The following is a 17631-nucleotide window of genomic DNA, read 5'->3' as shown; positions in this document are numbered from 1 at the left end:
CACACACACAGATTCAATGCATTCGCAGACAGATGCTACTGAAGAGGCGGTCATGGTTTACTCTTTTTATGTTCCTGCTTTAAGTTTTGAGTCTTGTTTCATTTTGTCATTTGTATCCCCCTGTTTCTCTTTTCCCTGTGAGAGCGTTTCCCTCGTCTTGTCTTCAGTGTTTCCTGTCTGATTTCAAAGTTATTGCCTTTTGTGTCATCTCTGTGGCTCATGTGCAGTTTGATTTCTGAGACCAGTCTGAAGTGTTTCCTGTTTTATTTTGTAGTTCTAGTCCCCAGTGTTTCTTGTCTTGTCTTACTTCCCTTTCTCTGGTTTCCCTCCATGTTGATTGCCCTGATTGTCTTCACCTGTGTCACTTGTCTTCACCTGTGTCTCATTACTCCTGTGTCTATTTAGTCTCAGGCTGTTTTTCATTCACCCTCCTATACTAGTAGTAGACCTATGTACTCATAAAATGCAGTATGCAAATAAATGCAACATACACAATATATCAAAATACCCGGATGCCGCACTGATTCAGGAAAAATCTACAGTCTGCATCAGACCAGTCTCCCTTGTGTACTGTTTCCCACAATGCAAAGCGCCAGGTCAGCGATCTCAATGACGGACAGCAACGTCCATCGTAACAGGAGATATAATCACCTTCATACCAAACCCCAAAGATATCACCAAATATCTTTTGGATTCTCTAAATCAGTGGATCTCATCTGGACTTTCTCAGGACCCGTCACCAACTCCTTCATGAGAAATCCTGACCTTCATTTCTCATATTTTTTAACCAATCACATTAAAATAGTTAAAAATCCTGTAATTTGGACTCAGACGTTACAAATCAAGTGAGAGAACAAAGAAACGGTCCTCAGACTTATTTGCACTTTTTCCCGACCCAGAGACAACGGCTCCGCGACACACTTTTGGGTCCCGACCCACCAGTTGAGAAACAGTCCTCTAAATCATAAAAATCTAAATGAATTACTTTTTTCAGACTGTAAGTGGACGCTACACTGTTGTTTGCTTCCTCATTCCAAGACTGGAAACTAGCTTATAGCCGGGCCGGGTTGTACGGCGGAGTAACCACCGACTGGAGGTCATAACTTCAAACTACTGTTGAACGCAGTATGCAGTACAAACTACATATTGCATACTACATTTGATAGTCCTATGTAGTAGGCGGTTCTGAAAACGGCCTCAGTGTTCCTTCCTTTCTGTGTCAGTTCATACGTCTTCCTTCCTTGGTTCATGTGTTGTTGGACTTTTTTTGGACTTTAAACAAAGTAAGTTTCCGTTTGCGTTTGGCTAAAAATAAATCTTTAGTTTAGTTAGCTGCACTCAGCTCCTCTTCTTTGTTTCTTTTATGAACATGACAGGGTCCGATTGGAATTTTTTTTACCAGCAAGTCTCTTCTTTTTTTAACCACAGAATCCAAATGAAGCTGTGATCAATGTTTACGTTACAGCTATTAACATTTCTGTGTAAAGTGAAAGCTATTAAAATCATATTACTCTTCAAAGAGATGAAAAATCCCCCAGCTTTTATATCCTTTTACATCCAGCCAGTATTTACAGTCGACACTTCTCCCTCTCCTACTCGCTCCGGCCTCGTCCAAATAAAGTCTTGTGAGTGTGTGTTTGATAGAGCGCCAGCCCGTCCAGGGACCCGTTTGTGAGCAGGCTAACCTGCAACTGTAAACATTAGTCTATTTTAAGACAAAGTAGGTCCCAGTGGAAAAAGCTGACCTCGGAGTTTAAGTCAGTTTTAAGTGATGTCAGACTCTGCTGACTTCCAAACAAGGCGCTGCTGGGAGCGTGCTCCTGCTGTACAGGTGGACGAGCCAGCGACAGAAAACATGATCACAGCTTCTCTCTAACGCCGCCTGCTTAAAGACTTCTGAGCAGACGTGAGGCTTATATTGTATACGGTGCTCGGAGAATACCATAATCACTGCTGCCACAGAAATGTACACACTGGAAAAATTCAGATTAAACAGCAGCCGAATGGGATTTCCTGCACAGACAATGTTTATCATAAGGGCTTAGACAGGCTTACACAGCACAATGCAGCGGGGTGCACAGGAAGTGCAACAGATTAATATTACAACCAAATCTGCAGAAACCCAACGTTTGAAAGAAAGCCATGCTATGTTACTTCTTCAAATTAATTTAATCAACAACTTTGGAATAAAGATGATGCTTCTTCTTCTTCTTCAGATAAGTCAAGATAGAGTTGAGGAAAAGGAGTCGGGCAACTCATTTTAAGCTGACGTCCTTTTTTATACCAAGTCCATGTAAGTAGGGAGGGAAGTGTTTGGGATTTTAACTCCACTGGACTTGAAACCAGTGCTGCTTATCAACACAAAAAAAATGACAAGACAGGACTTCAGGGAGAGAGAGAGAACGCCGCCACAGGTTGGGCCTGAACCCGGCTGCCCGACTGGAGGACCACATGGCTCCGCACATGGGTTGCGTGCACACACCACTAGACCACCGGTGCCCCAAAGGTTCAACATTTTAAATAGAAGCTTCTCTGGCTACAAAAAACTCTGTGCCTCTGAAAACTGCTGACAAAGTCCAGATTTTGGTGGTTTCAGGTAGTCCTGTAGTCAAGACCGCACTAACCGAGACCAAGACATAACCAGAGACCGAGACAACAAGACATTTAGGGATTGAGACTGAGTCAAGACCCAGACCAAGACCAAGGCAGAGCAAGACCAAGACCATAAATATCACTGAAAAATCATCGACTTGTGTGCAGGGGGCGAGTCACTCACTTAAACCGTAACATCGGGAACGTTGCAGGGGGATAAAAATCGAATTATGGTGGCGCAGTGGTTAGTGCGCGCGCCCCATGTGTGGAGGCCCGGGTTCTAATCCAACCTGTGGCTCCTTTCCCGCATGTCATTCCCCTCTCTCTCGCTCTCTCTCTCTCTCTCTCCCTGATTTCTGACTCTATCCACTGTCCTATCTCTCCATTAAAGGCACACAAAAAAAAAATCTTTAAAAAAATAAATTGAAATTAAAAATCTAATTATGAATGAATTTAAATGTTTTGTTCTTTTAGAAAGAAGTGTTTTCCTTCTAATCACAGAAATGACGTCTTGGTCTTGACTCGGTGCACTCATGTTCTCAGGTATGTCTTGGTCTCGGTTAGTGTGGTCTTGACTACAACACTAACCGGGTACTGCTTGACCGAGACTTACTCTCTGACGTCAGATGTCTTGAAGTGACACTCACTTGTTTTTATCTTAATGAAAACCCTGTTACTCCGAGCTCTGATTCGCTGCTCCGTCTCATCACCATGACTCCCTGCAGATTCAAACCGGCAACCCTCTGACTGAAACCCCTCATAAAGCACATTCTCACACATTTTACAACAACACCTACACACTCACTATTCTAAACACACACACACACACACACACACACACACACACACACACACACACACACACACACACACACACACACACACACACACACTATGTGTAGTTCACATCCACAGAGAAGTGCTCCATTCATAATTAACAAATTCCTCCCTCATGCCTCCTTTTCTACCCGGCAACCATTCATTAAAGCAGAGCCACCCTCCCCCCTAACACACACACACACACACACACACACACACACACACACACACACACACACACACACGCACACAGATACTTAAAGCATACTCCATGCATGCCGATCAGCTGACCATCTAAAGCAGCCTGAGTTGTTGATAGTCTAATCTGATCACATGCCGATAATGAAATTGGTGTGGACTGACGTCAAAGACAAATAACTGATAAAGAGGAAGTGCGTGTGATTTTTTTTTTTCCGTCTTCTGAGGGAGACGAAGATCGGAAAAAGAAATGTAGAGAGGAAGAGATGGAGGAGGGATGAGAGAGCATGCAGACGAGGAGAGGGGTCGCCTCGCACATTTTAATGAGCTCACTGCTGGCGAGAGAACCATGGGACTGGAGTCAGAGCCAAGTGTGTGTGTGTGTGTGTGTGTGTGTGTGTGTGTGTGTGTGTGTGTGTGTGTGTGTGTGTGTGTGTGTGTGTGTGTGCGTGTGTGTGTGTGTGTGTGTGTGTGTGTGTGTGTGTGTGTGTGTGTGTGTGCGTGTGTGTGTGTGTGTGTGTGTGTGTGTGTGAGATCTACATTTATGATGGCTCTCTTCCTGTTTGTCTGTTATAACCCCGCCTCTCTGACTCCGTAGGAGATCGACAGTAGATGAGAGGAGGAGAACAACACACACTACCCACATCTGGAATACGGCTACTGTGTGCACAAAATGTGTGTGTTTGTGTGTGTGTGTGTGTGTTTGTGTAAAAGTCAGGGTTTATTTGCTTCCGGAGCAAATAAACATGACCCAGTTGCTTTATTTTAACTAAAAGAAGTTAAAATGGGTACTGCAGTCTAAATTCTAAACATCATAGAGAGCTGTCTCTCTCCCCCCCCCCCCTCCTCTCTAGAGTCGATGCTCACTCAGGTCACCATGTGGTGGACTCTGGAGCTTCAGTGTTTATCCAGCTCTGCATGGGTCTGTAAACCTTTCTGTGTTCTAACCTCTCTCCATTTTTCAAAAGCATCTCCAATATTGATCCTAGTTTGAGCACGTTTCTGCTCGTGGAGCTTATTAGAAACATGCAGAGGCTTTTTAGGTCGGGTACAATCACTTCTATCTGAACCACTTCTCTTGACCCGCTTCCATCGCTGCAACACCTGTTGACCTGATAACTGCTCTCATATCTGACAAACCGAGGGGCGTCCAAAACGGCCGTGTGGGGGGTCGCCTAAAAAGCGCCTACCTTCTCTGGTCCAAACAAATCCAGAGCATTCAGGACCAGAATCTAAAGTTAGAAGGAGGACATACTGGCTTCTGCATTGTTGTCAGAGAAGCCAGCACTTCAACATGTTTCCTTAATGATCAGATAGTAAGATACCTTTATCATTTCATTCAGTAAACATCTTACATATTGCTGCTTGAACTATTTTTTGTTGGTTTTGTTAATAAGTGTTCCTCTGACTCTCTTCTCATCATCAGTCCATCTTTCAGACAAAAGAAGGGACCCTCTCCTGGGAGATATGTCTTTACTCTTCTTCTCCCTCTCTCTTTCCTGTGTTTGATCTACTTCCTGAGCTCCCTTTGAAAATATGTGTGTGTGTGTGTGTGTGTGTGTGTGTGTCTTTGAAAGTGTTTCAGCTGAGGGGAGGGGGGGGAATTCACCCAGATAAGGTACTGGAGCTTCAAACCTGTAGTTTCAGGATTTGGTATTATTTTCCCGAAAACATGCTCTTTTGTTTGAGGAAAATAAACATTAGCTCGTCGGGCTTTCTCGCTCCATGTGTCCATGTGTCACCCACCTGGGGGAGGGGCTACTGGCCTTTGTGATGTCATGAAGGGAAAATCTCCAAACGGCCTGTTTGAGCACACATTTTCTGAAAAGTGGAGCAGGCAGAAGACGGAGAGGATGGACTTTTCTCATAATTGGGGGGTTTGTAGACAGACTAGAGACACATGTTAGTGTTAGAGAAACATGGAGAAGTATTATGTGACCTTTAAATTCAAGACCAGGCAAAGTGTCAGTATTTTTACTCGTCACTAGGCAATTGACTTAAAAACACTAGAAGAGAAAGAGAGGGAATACCACACACTAACACACACACACACACACACACGAGATCAAGTGGAATAAATCATTTGATCTTGAATCTGAAGGGAGAAACAATGCCAGATACAGAAGAGAGGTGCAGATTTCACAGTTTAAATGAGTTGATAGGATTCGACAGAACATTCTCTCACGAGCGGTTTGAAGTTTTGTTCCTACCTAAGAACAAAGATTGGTGAACGTCAGAATCTTACTGAAAACTGTTAAAGATTTATTTTTTTTTGCCTTTATTGGAGACAGTCGACAGTGGATAGAGTCAGAAATCAGGGAGAGAGGAAGATGGAAACGACATGCAGGTCAGATTCAAACAGTTTGAGGATCATAGCCTCTGTTCATGGGGCGAGCGCACTAACCACTACACCACCGGCAACCCGAGAGAGTCAGATTTGTGAAGAAGTCTCATCTTAAGAACAGTTGGTGAATGAGGTCAACTGTAATGTGGAGAAGTCGAATTCAAGCAGCCACTCAGCCGTGAAATTTCAAAAGTCGGACACAGAGATGCAGAAACATTTCTCAAAGATGTTTTCAGGAAAAATAAAAACTGGACTCACTGAATACATTAAGTCTCACATCATCTTGTTGATACTCTGCAGCGACTTCAGATACTTTAGGATATTTTACCTGTTGTATATTTAAAAACAAACACATGGTTGTATACTGGTTTTTACTGTTGTTTTCCCAGAGAATATCAATGAGCCTCTTAATGCTCTTAATGACAACATCTCTCTCTCTCTCTCTCTCTCTCTCTCTCTCTCTCTCTCTCTCTCTCTCTCTCTCTCTCTCCTCCTTTGCCTGGGGGCATCTGTGGCCTTCCCACCACTGCAGAGTGCGGAGGGCTTCATCAGTCTCTCCCTCTGCTGCACAATGCAACAAGACATGCAACATCAAAAGAGAAGGGGCCGATATACAGCCGTTTAACTTCCTAATATCTGCAGCGTGTATTCCCTTTTTGTGTGTTTGTAAAGTGTCCAGACCATTTTTATGTCAGGGGTGAACATTGTGGGAGAAACTAGTCATCAATACTGTAAAAAATATGAATAATATCCTTTTTTGTGTCAGTCTCAAACATCTCAAAGTGGTTGGGAGAGGTCAGTCTTTCCTTTGCCTTTTCCCTGGTGAAATACTGTGCCATGACTTTTTTAAAAATCCACCTGGAGCCTCAGTGCATGAACAGATGTTAATTAATATTCATGGGCCTGTGCAGTCATTGCAAGTGACGGTGGCACTAAAAGGATGCAGAGGTCACTTTACATGTCAACACAAAAGGCAATGTCTTTCAAAGAGGAGTGGTAGAAGGAAGAGAATAAACGGAAGAAGCAGAGGACGTAGGTGATATGAGGAAGACGAGGGAACATGGAGTCAGGGATGACGATGTGTTAGTGTCTCCAGTGGCAACGAGAAGGGAGGCTTAAAGCCAGAGCAGGTGAGGCTGCGGTTGCCAAGGTTACAGACGTCTGCAGCAACCGCCCATACGTTCCCCCCCCCCCCCCCCCTCTGCGGTGACACAGCAACAATAAGAGGAGGGGAGAGGGTGAGAGGGAGAGACAAAGAGGGGCAGAAAGCGGGGCTGATGAGGAGGCAGATTAAAGAGAGGAAGACGAGAGACTGCAGGAGAAGCAGCAGTGCCAGATAAAGCAGAATAATTCATGAGGCCTAGATTCTCCCCCCCCCCCCCCCCCCCACTATAAAAACCGAGTCAGACACTGAGCTTCCCAGACAACCAGGCAGACCATCCTGACCAAAACAAGTCACCAGTCTCAGATACAACAGCCTCCACACACACACTGAGTTGTGTTCCAGGCTACATCAAGCACAACAAACCTCAAACACCACATGCTGCAGGAATGCATTACAGCATGAAACATTAGACTTAAGCATTAAAGCCACAAGAGGACGTGGTCTGGAAGGGTTCTGATTGAGGAGAGCGAGTGGGAACAGTTTAAAGCCTCACTGGGTTAACTAATCTGAAACAAAGCTTAATGCTATAGCCCCTTTTACATTGCCTGTTCAAGACAGTTACATTCATAGACTGTAAAAAACATGGACGTGCTGTCAGTGATGTCATAAAGATGGCAGTCAGCAAACTCTCTATACTTTATACTCTTTATTTTTCATCTTTATTTTACAAGAAACACGGAACAAGTGATGACTAGGGCGAGACAGTATGACTAAGATCAAATACAAGAATGTAAAAGGCCCAGGTACAGTACATAATGGATGGTACATTCTAATGAAACAAGATATATTTATGAGTCTTTATCTTTGTATAAATCTCATTTTCTCCAATATTCTCCTCCTTTTGAAGTCGCAGGACAAAAGTCATTTTTTCCATGAAGCTGATGGAATTCCCAATGTTCCTCAAGAGTCTCATGGTAGGACTGTTCCTCTGAAGCCAACATTTAGTAATCACTTTTTTAACTTGCCACCATAAGAATCTTTAAAAGGTATATGTCCTTTTCTCTATTTCGGATTTCTTCCGAGATAGAGGGATGTGAAAGAGAAATCCAATGTAATGTTCAGACTCTCTGCGATTAATAGTTTCACATCTTTCCAGAAGGGCTCAAGACGTGGACAATACCAAAAAACATGTACACAGTCTGCCGAGACCACTCCACATTCCCTCCAGCAGGAGGCTGGAGAACATCTTAATTTTGACTTCTGATTTGGGGTGATAGAAAATCTCTCGATCAATCTTGTAACAGGCAAAGAGCTGGAGTTCAGATTGGCTTTAAGCATGTGTGTGTATCTGATTGTGTGTGTGTGTATCTGATTGTGTGTGTGTGTATCTGATTGTGCTGTGTGTCTAAAGGCTGTGCATCTCATGCTTTTGATTGCCACAAACACAATCACACAATACTTGACAAGTTTCACGCTGTTGTGGGGTTCATTGTAAAAATAGAAAGGTGGGTGTTAGAGCAGAGCAAAATCTCAATATAAAAAGGACTAATGTCTCAGCCAATCAGAGCACAGAAAAGATACATTTTCTCATACTAATATTTGCCAGATGTACAGGTAACCTGAATCAACATATCACACCTTCCCAAGACTGGAACTGTTGCCTTGTATGTGTTTTACAGCCAGAACATGAATTTTTAAACGAGCTCATGGTGAGTCTGTTTACCTCTCTGCCTTCTGCTCAGATCAGCTGCAGAGGGAGGAAAGGTTTTCACCCGGGTACACGCTTAAAACAAACTAATTTATGATCATATCAGAAGGCTTATTATGAAGTGTTTGTAGTCGTTGCACCAGAAAAGAAAATCACTGTGGAACCTGATGTGTGTTTAAAACAAAACATTTAAAAAGTCACTCGACTACCTCGGATGAAGTAGAAATAATCCGACCGGTTATTCTACACATGGCACCAAAAGCATCATAACTCATCTCCAGAACACCAACCAAGGCACTACTCTGCCCTCAAGTTTGTATCCATACACACAGTCCGTTGATCAATCATGTATTGACAGCGCTGATTGATGAATCAAAATGTTGTTTCTATTAAAATTGTGTTGAAAAACAGAAAATGATGGACTGTAAAATCCGGAAAAGTCTTTGCAGGTTTTGCATTACTGAGGGGACAAGCTGTGCCGTCAGTCAGACATTCAGAAAGACAAAAATACACTCGTAAACACACACACACACACACACACACACATTCAAACACACAGACACACCCACAAACCTCCCACACACACCCTGCACGACATGCCATCTTTGACCTCTGATCTCTTCCCTGGCTGCATGACATCAGCAGGTCACGGCGGGGTCACTTCCTGTCAAAATACGTCTCTCTCCACCACCACCACCACCATTGCTGTTGCCATGGTGACAGGGGGAATATGACTGACAATGACAGCTGAAGTGATACAAATTATTTCCTCCTCCACAGCTGTCAACTGAATTGCTGCTTCATTTGAACGCAACAGATTTCATCTGCACGTTTCAGGACATTTTCATTATTCTCCATGTTGAAAAATAAAATTCTACTTTGCCCTCCGCCTCCTCTTTCCCTTTCAAAATAAAAATAAAAATCTAGTTTAAAATCAAAATCCTCATCTTCCTCCTGGTGGCATATAAACGCAGTTTTGCATGTGGACAAAAAGTATAATTTTGATGCATATCATTCAAATTAGCATTAAGCTTCTTGCCTGCAGATGGCCGCCTCCTCACTGACGCATCACGCTGCAGAGTTTGACCCAGTTCAGCGTCACTGTGCAATCAATGTTCTGGTCCAGTCTGGTTTGATTTTCACAGTCTCGGATCAGATACGTCCCCAGTCACCTCAAACTGTGACATAAATCTTCATCACATAAATCTCAACTAGAATTTATCCTGATGTTTACTGTGGTTCAGGGGCGTGGCCAGACTTGTTGCACTGGGGTGGCCCAACTGGGACACTGACTTATGCAGGGGTGGCCTTAAGTTGTGTGCACACTTGGATAGAGAGCATTTATTTAACCCTCCTGTCTGCACTAATCACATCGACTTTTAAGTAACACAAGATAATGGCGACATAAACATCTTCTCAGCTTCATTCTTCAAGGACTCAAAACAAATATGTACGTCCATGAGTCATAATTAAAATGTTCACACTGAAAACTATGAGCTGCCTGTTGGAACACAGCTTGAATAGTGCTATTCAACATAACTCCACCTGGGGTGGCCAATAACAATTCAAGGGGGGCCCATGCCACCCCTGGCCGCCCCTCTGGAGACGCCCCTGCTGTGGTTGAGCCTCTTTGGATGATCTGCTGCTTTCTAATTATTCTCATCTCTCTGATTTCAAACCTTAAATTGGTAGCAGTCATGGAGAGGAAGAAGAAGACTGTGTGGCGTCTCGATGTTGTCTGACGTCTGGAGTTGCAGGAAACACAAGCGAGCCGGCCAGAACTAAAGATGCTGGTCTTCTATTTTACAGAAATCTGACTCTTATTAAGAAACTCCCATTGGTTATTATGTTCTGTGAATTGGAAAATTAAATGAAACTCAACCATGACGTGTAATTAAAATGTGTGTGTTATGTAATATGGAGAACTTGCTTTGATTAAAGCTTTATGATACTTTTCTGTTGATTCATTTTGTAAGCCATGAGCCAAAATGTCTTGAGCGTACCGAAGCTGAAACTGCAGCGACTGAGAATTTATTTAGCCCAGATTATCAAGATTATTTATGCCTCAGAATACTCAAATTATCCTATGGTAATTAGCACTTTAAGTTTCTTCTTTATGTAATGTATACATAGCCTCTTCTTAAAATATTACACTTTCATTTTGATCAGAAAAAACTCAATAAATGTTGTTATTCTGGTCATATGAACCTTTTCCCTCACCGTATGAAACAATGTGATTTAGCATCCACCTCCAACAGGAAAGGTAAATAAATACATTTTATATAAATGATGCCCTTAAAGTGTTAGCGATCATTAGACATCACACCATCAGAAGCTGTAATTTTAACACAACACTGTGGGCCCTGAATCACAGATAAATTGCACGACTTTTGCGCCCCAAAAGAAAAGCCTGAGCAAATCAGTCAAAAAGAAACCGTCTTATACGCAAAAAACACACAAAAGGGGGAGATACTCCTAACTTCCCTGCAGAGCTAACAGTGTCTCTGCGCTGGTTCTGTTTACCACATATTTACATCAAACATGCAGCCGAGGAGAAGAATCAGCCGCCTGCTGAGAGTTGGTGGTAACTGCGCCGCAATATTCATAAGAGTTGTGACAGGGAAACTTTCCAAACTTTCTCTATGAATTAAAAATAAATGATCTGTAAATAAAGTCTGTTAATATTCCTTTGACATTAAGACTATTATTATCAATAAAACCAGGGGTTAAATCAGCCCGGGGCCAAAGCTTTATCCAGCTGTGGAGCTTTTTACACATGCTGGTTTTATCTTGAGTTGACCTTGCTCGCTTCATTCAGGGAAGAAGTTTTGTTTTATCAATGGAACACAAATGACAATCTTTAGAAGCTGGCCATGTAATAAACTTGAAAAAGTTTCCCCTCCCCTCCTAGCTCATCATCATGGACAGAACTGAGATCTGTCAGTATGAGAGCGCAGTTGGGCGTGGAGAATGGAGGTGCAGACAGATACAGCAGCTTCTCTTCACAATAAGCCAAACTGAACGGAGGAGGGACACATTATTAGTTTTTGGCACTGTTAGTGGCCACAGTCCACTCTTAGTGAATACCCCCCCCCCCCGACTTTTAAAACTGAGAGCTTAAACTTGTGGAGAGAAGAAGTCATAGAGATTCACAACAGATGAAGAGTGATAACCTCAGAGAGGAGTGACGCAACTGTGTGCTGAGATAAAAGAGGACTGAAAGCCAAAGTGCGTCTGTCTCTGACATGAAGAGGTCACAGCCGGGAGGTCGAGGGGTTTGCTGCATTGTTTTCAGCAGATAACAGAACAATAAATTCTGCCAGCTCTCATCTCATCATTACCCCCTGGCTGTCTTCTTTGTGGTTGAAGGCCAGCCACAATTTCTCAATCTCAATGACCCCCATGTTCCTGCATCCACAAATAACTAAATGTACGAGAAACCCCAACAAGCTTACAAACCAGATATGGGTAATGTGTATGCTTATACTTAGCTTATTTGTGCTAACACTAAATTTGAATTCAACTGAGAATCTATAGAGCAAAGACTTCTTGGATGGACGTTTAGTACAATCAAATGCAATTAAATTCTACAATTCTACAATTCTCTTAGCAGACTCTTTTATCCAAAGCGACGTACATCAGAGAGTAAGAACAACACAAGCAAGGATCTAGAAAAAAGGGAACAATGTCAGTAAGAGCAAACGATCAGCTTTGAGTCCGATTGGACACACAGGTGCTGACAGGAAGTGACCAGAGGCAAAGCACAACATTGAGGGCAGTTCTTGAGAGCTCTAATCAGTATAGAAACCATCTTATAAGTCGTCGTTATCAAACAAAAACCATCGTCATTACCATCATCATCATCAATAATATGGAGACCATCATCATTAAGTTAGTAGGTATTCATGAAAGAGCTGGGTCTTTAGCTTTTTCTTAAAGGTGCAGAGGGACTCTGTATAGACTCAGTATAAAGAAAGCGCTTTGAGGAGTCAGAAGACTAGAAAAGAATCAAACAAGCTCAAGTCCTTTTAATCGGAGGAGTTGTTACAGAACACCCTGAAAAATCTGCAGTGAATAAGAGAAATACCTGCACCAAACCATGAATGATCCGGGGTCAAAGAGACCGTTAGTAAACAACATTAACATCACTGAGGAAGACCAATCCAGGACGACTTCCTAACATGTCCAACACACCCTCACACATGTACACACACAGATGGACTCAGGATACTTGTGTTACTGTTGAGTGTGCTGGTGTAACGGTTCAGAGTGGAGTCAGCTGGGCCTGGGAAAGCATGCACATTCCCTGGCTTTGATTACAGAGGCTTTAAATCTCTTTTACACACACAAGGACACACAGGGATATACAAAACCCAAGTACAGATACACACTCTCCCCCCTCAGAGACAGAACACAGGGCTCGACTGAAGGCCTCCAGACAACGCACATTTACTGAAAAATGGGGGTTGTTTGGCAGAGGACCGTTTCTGCTGCTAAAAATACACTGAAAGGGAAAACGGCCGGACAGATTGTTGCTGCCATCACTCAAGAAAAATGTTAAGAGAGAGAGGAGGAAACAGAGAAAAAGAATCTGCCTGGATCTGTCCTCCTTGTCTGTGTTTAACAGAAATTAAAGAAGATGTGTGCTGTAGGCTACAGCGAAAGGAAGGTGGAATATAAAATACACCTCTAGCCTTATCTTACCTGTGTAGCCTCTAACCATGAGAGCAGATCATAGGCTCCTGTGTGACTTTCTCAGGGTGAAATCTATCTCTGTAAGTGTTTTTTCTGTTCATCTTAAGGAGCCACAAAAACACAAGGCAGTAAATATGAATGTTTGAAGCCTGAGTGACGTCCCCCGTCTGTTCCTGCAGGGGGCGCTGGAGTCCCATCGATGGCGGTCTCCATGTTGGAAATGCTGTCTCAGGCTAACTTTCAGTCAACCTGACGACAGGCTGAGAGCTGGAGCTGAGGCGGGTTTTAAACCTCCTGACAAACTGTGACATTGCAATGTGTGTCGATATCCACATGAGCTAATAAGATCTGTTTCTTTTCTTTAACCATGCTGTAAACATGTTAACTTCTGTAACAACTTGCTTTCTTAAATGAGGTGTGTATGTGACTTCTGATGCGTCTGCAGCCAGCCTCTAGTGGACACTCGATGAACTGCAGGATTTTGCACTTCCTCATCCATCGTCTTCATTTTTCACACTGAAGGTTGCCACTTGGTGTATCCGCTGTATTGTGATGTATTGAGTGGATTTTTGCTTGCATGGATTATTTGAATCCTGATCCCCCACTCAGTAGTGACTGCTTTGGTCAATACTGGGTTTGTTAAAGTCTCTACAGTCGGGGCTCAATAGACTGCATGTGGGCGTCTTTGTAAATCAGCTGTGCTCATTGCTCTATAAGAATAACTTAAAGGCTTAATATGTGATTTTTCAAATTCAAATATAATATAAATCAAGTATCTCCTCTGAAAATAACTCTGTGAGTCATGACTGTCTACAATGGGTGTAACACCCGAGTCCCACTGTCTGTGATGTTTTCAGAGTTTTCAGAGTCCTATCTTCACTTTGTTTACATCGCCCGGACGGCCGGCTGACTCCTCCCCTCACGTATAAAAGTTGTTTAATTGAGGGACTAGAGAAAAGAAGAATAACATACTGTACTCACTGCTTAACTGTGTTTCTAGATCACGCTCATTTCAGGTAAATTTACATGCAGTGTGAAGATACGAGCATCATAAAGATCACTAGCATTAGCATGCTAACCCACAATGCACCTATGCTAAACGCATATAAAGCCTTTTAAAGACGGCTCCAATGATTCTTAGTGTAGATAAAGTTAAAGTCCGGATTAATTCCATGTGCAGGAATCCGCCCTGCTGGAGTTATCCTGATCTAGAAACCGATGACCTTACTGATGCCTTTAAAAAAAATATCCTGCTCTCTGTCATGGAAAAACAATCATGACATCATGGTACAGTACATTAGTGCTACAGATCCTCTTCACTCTAATCCAGCAACCTGACACTGAACCAGAATCAATGCAGAGAAAAAATCAATTGAAAATACATTTGTGCACCTTTGCAATCTCACATTGATCCGCCATCTTTCCTCTCGTCGATACAAAACGTGGAAGTTTGAATGTCAGTACATGTCATTGGTAACACCAGAGGAGCATCTGAAGTTCTGCATCCAAGGCAGAAAATCTGGTCCATCGATGCTAATCTGAAGAATGTCGAACAGTAAACACTCCTGTTTAAACAAAGCTGCTGTTTGATGGCGGTGTGGGGGGGGGGGGGGGGCGGCGGCCGTGCTTCTGTTGATTTTCTGAGCTGTCTGCACTTCATGACCTCTGGAGGCTCCATGACACATGATCTTAAAAGATCTCCTTCTGCTCTGGCAAATACTTACATAGCACCTCTGTTTCATGTTCGAGTGAAAGCCAATCTCTGCATATTTCTGTCCCTCTTTTGGTACGTTCATGTATCATGTGTTGCTTAGTGCCATTCTTCCATAAGTTGAACTAAATCAGTTCAATAAAGATCAAAAATCTCGTGCACAAACAAGAGATTCACACTGCAAAAAAAGTATCTATAAACTGCTCAAATATCTTAGTCCAGGCTCTATTCTTTCCCTTACAACAACAAAAGAAGAATGCAAGATCATTTGCCTTATTTTCTGTTCATTTTCTCCAAAAGAACATCTCCAAATATGGTCATGAAACAAGGACTATAACTATACTGGTATATTCAATTAACTCAACTTTTTAGCGCAATTCACAGCAGACATTCTGCAACACTGCCGCGCTCGTCTCTTTTCCTTCACCGACCGATCAACACTGTTACGTGCCGTAGTGTTGTGTGTGTGTGTTTGTGTTTTCTCTCCCTCTCTCTCTCTCTCTCTCTCTCTCTCCTGTGTGCTCCCCAGGTGTTGCTTCTCAGCCTCAGAGAGCTCAGTCACACCTGTAGCGATTTACCAATCAGGGTCTGAGGTATAAAGAGCAGCAGAGGAGGCAGTGGGCCGTTCGGCTGTGACGTCGAGCAAACTTCAACGTATAGCTCCTGTGGAGGGAGTGTGTTTTTGATTGAGGCCTTATTATTCTTGCTTGGTTGTATTAGTTAAGATAACATTGGCTTCTTTTCTGTTTTGTGTTTTGTGGAAGAAGCTTGTTTTGTGTTTTTTTTCTTTTTCTTTAGTTTCTTAATAAATCCTTTGCTCATATTTAGTTCCTCCTTCTTTTCCCTGGGTTTTATTTTATTGTTATTCCCCACACCTCCTAGACATCTCAGGAAACATAACACACCCTAGAAGGGGTTTCATTTAAATCAACCATAGCCCTATTTGACTAGCATTACGTGGGGATTTCTAGTAATTTGTAATAAATGCAGAGGTCGTCTGTGATCTTAATCCCATGCCAATCTGCCATGTCTGTAATTTGTAAAGTAAAAATTCCACTGCAAATTACTAAACCACGTCTGTGTTTTGTGCGGCTCATTCACACGGAATAAGCGAAGTCTGTGTTTTAACTCAAATTTACTGACATTATCCCCCGGATATGATGTCAAGTGTTAACCTTTCCTGCTTCGGCGTTCCGACCGCGGTTGGTCTGCTTCAGGGCCGAAGAGAGTCCGGCTTGTTACTTGAGGTGTCAGGTCGTTTATTACGCTTCAGATGCTGACTAGTTTCTAAATCCAAACTAAATCACATGAGGTCCCCAGGTAATACTAGTCCCTGCTAACACCAGGACATGATACCTTTGTATGGTATTTACGTTTTCTCTGTAAAATATCCTTGAATTAAAGTAAATATTAAACCCACAGAGCGATTTAAAACAGACTTCACGGTCCCTACAAACAAAGGGGGGCGGAAGTGCTGCAAGACAATTTTCCATCCATAGCAACAGAGAGTTCTCTGAAGGTTGTGGAAGCTGCCCGTTTAAAAACAGCCGTTAGTGGACAGAAGTGGCCTTTCATTGTTGAAAACCAAGAGACATTCACCTCTTACATGCAGTCTACTCATACAAACACAGGATTGTTTTCACAGGATGTTATACAGCTGTGGGGGAGAGGATGGAAATTGAACAGTCAAGTCAACTATTCCTCAACGAGCACTCTGTGAAGTGAAACTCTCTCACACACACACACACACGTTACACACGGCCCTCGGGGGTGACTGCTCCTCACGGCTTCCTTACTCGTTGGTTTGCATGTTAACGCGTTGAGGAGCTTTAAAACACGACTAACATACATGATTGTTCCCTGCATGGAAAGGTGTGTGGACATTCACACCCACTGCACACAGAAGATGAAAACCATCCCTGCATGAACATCCTGCAGCTTCACACATGCTCACTGTATGTGCGAGCGCAACATGACCACACATTCTCACACGGTCCTAACAGCACTCACATGTTAACTAGCACAACGTTAGGCCGTGTACAGATGGTATCCACTGTGACATGCAGCACGCCATCTGCATGCAGGCATCGTATGAGGCGCTTCAGGGCAGGGAGGCGGTTTGTGCATCTGTGTCATGTTAGCACAAAGAGGATTACACACACACACACATATGCTGCTAAATGGATATGAACCCTTAATGTTATTTTAATTTATTTGAGACTAATACCTCCCTCTGTGTGTGTAGACATGAACCTCACTGTACTTCTTCACAGCCGTCACTCTTCATGAATTTATTTTTGTTGTATTGAATTAAAAATGCATTAAAATGTGCGCAGGGCTTCAGCAGAACCAGTAAGAGCTGTGGTGTCGGACCAGAGCTGGATTTGGCTGTGCTGAGTCACACACTGCAGTGCTCTAAATATAGCATTGTGGGTAATGTAGTCTGGGCATCCTCTCCT

General features: G+C 42.9%; 1 protein-coding gene across 3 annotated transcripts in view; it reads right to left on the bottom strand.

Annotated features, from left to right (window-relative positions):
- mtss1lb (MTSS I-BAR domain containing 2b) overlaps positions 1 to 17631 on the bottom strand; it is an 86713-nt gene that overhangs the window by 28399 nt on the left and 40683 nt on the right. The gene's annotated exons all lie outside the window — the stretch shown is intronic.

The sequence above is a fragment of the Labrus mixtus genome, chromosome 1 (genome assembly GCF_963584025.1).
Source record: "Labrus mixtus chromosome 1, fLabMix1.1, whole genome shotgun sequence".
Taxonomy (NCBI): Eukaryota; Metazoa; Chordata; class Actinopteri; order Labriformes; family Labridae; genus Labrus; species Labrus mixtus.
Note: the sequence above shows the minus strand (reverse complement) of the source record. Positions and strands in the feature narration are given on the sequence as shown.